General features: G+C 44.9%; 1 protein-coding gene across 2 annotated transcripts in view; it reads right to left on the bottom strand.

Moving 5' to 3' along the window:
* Positions 1-2,895, bottom strand: part of BTBD11 (BTB domain containing 11) — a 354,686-nt gene that overhangs the window by 296,901 nt on the left and 54,890 nt on the right. For both annotated transcript variants that reach the window (XM_023527347.1, XM_023527348.1), the window contains exon 2: positions 2,534-2,678. The gene's annotated coding sequence lies outside the window, so the exon portion shown is untranslated. The remainder of the gene's footprint in view (positions 1-2,533; positions 2,679-2,895) is intronic.

The following is a 2,895-nucleotide window of genomic DNA, read 5'->3' as shown; positions in this document are numbered from 1 at the left end:
TACCAGCCTGGAACATGAAAGGGAGGCCAGAGGTGGAGTGAACATCCTGTGCTCATGAGGACACTATTGGGTAAAGAAAGCCACTCACCAAAGATGAGGCAGAGAGGCGAGCTGCAGGAGCCAAGAGGCCCTGATGACACTGTGAAGCCACCCTACCAGCCTGAATAAGCCACTCTTGTTTGGGTCTTCTGTTGTGCAACAAAATTCTGAGCCTTTAATGTTATATGTATCCATCCAATAAACATTTATTGAGCATGTGTAAGGCACTACTTTAAGGAGCTCGCTTTCAGAGTTGAGGGTATAAACAAGGTAAGTGGTAAAATACATATTATGTTAGTGAAAAGTGCTGAGGAGAAAAACGGTGGAAGGAGGTAGAGGCTGTCGGGGAGGGCACAGTTTGCAGAACCCTAATGTAGGGCCTTGCACATCAGTGTAAAGGCTTTGGCTTCTACTAGAAGCAACTGACCAGCTATTGGTAGGATCTGAGCACAGGAGTGACATGCTCTGAATTGCTTCTTAATGGGATCGCTCTGACTGTTGGGTAGGGATTAGAAAAGGGAGATTAGGGGCAAGACTGAAAGCAGGAAGACCAGTTAAGAGACAACTTCAGTAATCCAGGCTCTTGCCACATGAAATAGTTCCTTGGTTTCCAATGTTACTCAAATAATTTGTTCAACTTGTCATGTCTCATGCATAATTAATGACACCTACCTCCCCTCCAAAGGGGAGGACCCCAAGTGCTTGCAACCTGATTTGCCAAGCAGAACATGAAGAACTTTTTATCTAATTGAAACAGTGGGGGAGATTTTAAACAGGCAACATGCAATTAGCCAAATTAGAATAGACACAGGACACCAAAGCTCACACCCCCATGAAAATCAAAAACAAAAGCAGCCCAGCTCTCAGCTCAGGTGATCTGCAGAGAAGGCCTGGGACAAGAGCATTTATTTACAGCAAGCTCATCACAAATATCAAGATTTGGACAGCACTCATGGAGTGGCTGTTTGCCTTCCTTCTACTGCATACACTATGCTGGCCCTGGGGTCAGGAAAGGAGCCTGATAAAGATCAGCCATGTCTGATTCAGGTCTGGCTGAAATGGACATGCTCAGTGACCATCTGTTGGCATAACAGCTGTGTTGAAAGGGAGGCGGGTAGTGAGGTTGGCAGACACTATTCTTGCCTCCCCATTGTCATCCTTCCCTTCCTTCCAAAAAGAATCCTCACCTTCGTTCTGCCAGCTCTGAGTGGTCAAGTTCCTAGGCCGCCTGGGCCCTTCCCTGTCCCAGGGATGAATCTTCATTGGTCTATGCCAACTATCAGGTTCTCATTCTCCTTGCTAAAGAGAGTGGCCATAAGAACGTGTCTCTGAGATCTCCTACTGCAAGGAGTGTAACTGGACAACAGTCCATCTGCCGTGCTCAAAAAATCCATAACTGCTTTGGCGAAGACTCGTGTTTCCCATAGGCTGCTCCCAGCCACTGATAGAGTGTGGCAGGGAAACCAAGACAGGCTGACTCCTGGGAGACTCGGCACTGCTTCAACAGGTGACTAGTTCTCACCAAAGGCCTGGCTGAACTTTGCTTAGACTACACTGCAGTGCAAGATGTTTTCACGCAACCTTCCTTCCTCTCTCTCTCCTTCACTCAGAGTCAGACCACCTGTGCAGCTGTCTGCCAGCTCTCCCTATCTCTTCCCACTCCCTCCCATTTTCTCGCATGGGCATTTCTCTTAATAAATCTCTAGTATGTTTATCTCAGTTTTGGCATCTGCTTTTTAGAGAACCTGAACTAACACACCAAGTAACAAATAAAGCATGGCATGTGATACAGTTTTGGCCAATGAGATGCCATGGGAAGTCTGAGGTGGAGCTAGGAGAGACTTCCAGGAAGCTTTTCTTTGTTCTTAGAAAAGGGACTCACAGTAAGACAATTCTTTTTTCCACTTTAGGAGCAGGGGTGGATCCAGATTTTGTGAGTCCTAAAGTATATATAATTTAAAGCACCTTCTTTAAGTAAAAGAGTACACATAGATCTTAGTTTTGAAATTTTCACAAAAGTATATGGCCACTGAAGTGCATTGTCAGGTCTTGAAGGGGCCTGTGAAAGTGAGGGGTCCTGAAGCTTAAGCTTCGTTAGTTCCATGGAAATCTGCATCTGCTCTTGATATTGTCATTGTCTTGTGATGACTGAAGCTAAGGCAGCCATCCTGGGACCCCGAAGCCAACCCAAGAAGATAAACTAATAAATTCATAAATGTCTTTATTCCTTAAGCCAAATTTAGTTGGGTTTTCTTTTATTTGCAGCCCAAAGTATTTTGACCGCTACAGACTTATTTCTGAAAAAGTGTCTTCTGCCAACCATATCCCCCGTTATGCACTGAATGAGGAAGAGTGATCTGGAATAAGACAAAAAAAGAGGGATACGGTGGCAACTGCAAAGCAGTTGGGTCTGCACAGCTGATGTTGCCTTAGAAAATCCAGGACTTCTAAGAAGACAGGGTGAATGAATAATTGAATTAGAGAATTCACTTACCTCCGGAAAAAATGGTGAGGGTCCTGAAGAAGAGGAAAATGATCTAGACTCTGGTCGTGATATGGAGTGTGGGGGAGTTAGTAGAGAGACAACGGGATGATATTTAATGGCATCATATCTTCATTAGGCTGTCCCGGATGTATCACTGTGAAACATAACAATGAGAACCTGTCAGGGGGCAAAGCGTTAGCATCGACCCACAGGGCTTCACAAGCACACATAAAATCCTTCTACCTCAGCCAACAATATTTTAACCAAAAAACTGGAATCTTTGAGGCTGTTAGCTAATAATAGCCTATGACCTGTATGGAACCCTGGCTTTATGTCAAGTACTGTGCCAGCACTTTACATACAGGGCATCA

This window comes from Pteropus vampyrus, unplaced genomic scaffold (genome assembly GCF_000151845.1).
Source record: "Pteropus vampyrus isolate Shadow unplaced genomic scaffold, Pvam_2.0 Scaffold16, whole genome shotgun sequence".
NCBI lineage: Eukaryota > Metazoa > Chordata > Mammalia > Chiroptera > Pteropodidae > Pteropus > Pteropus vampyrus.
This window is presented reverse-complemented; position numbering and strand designations above follow the sequence as displayed.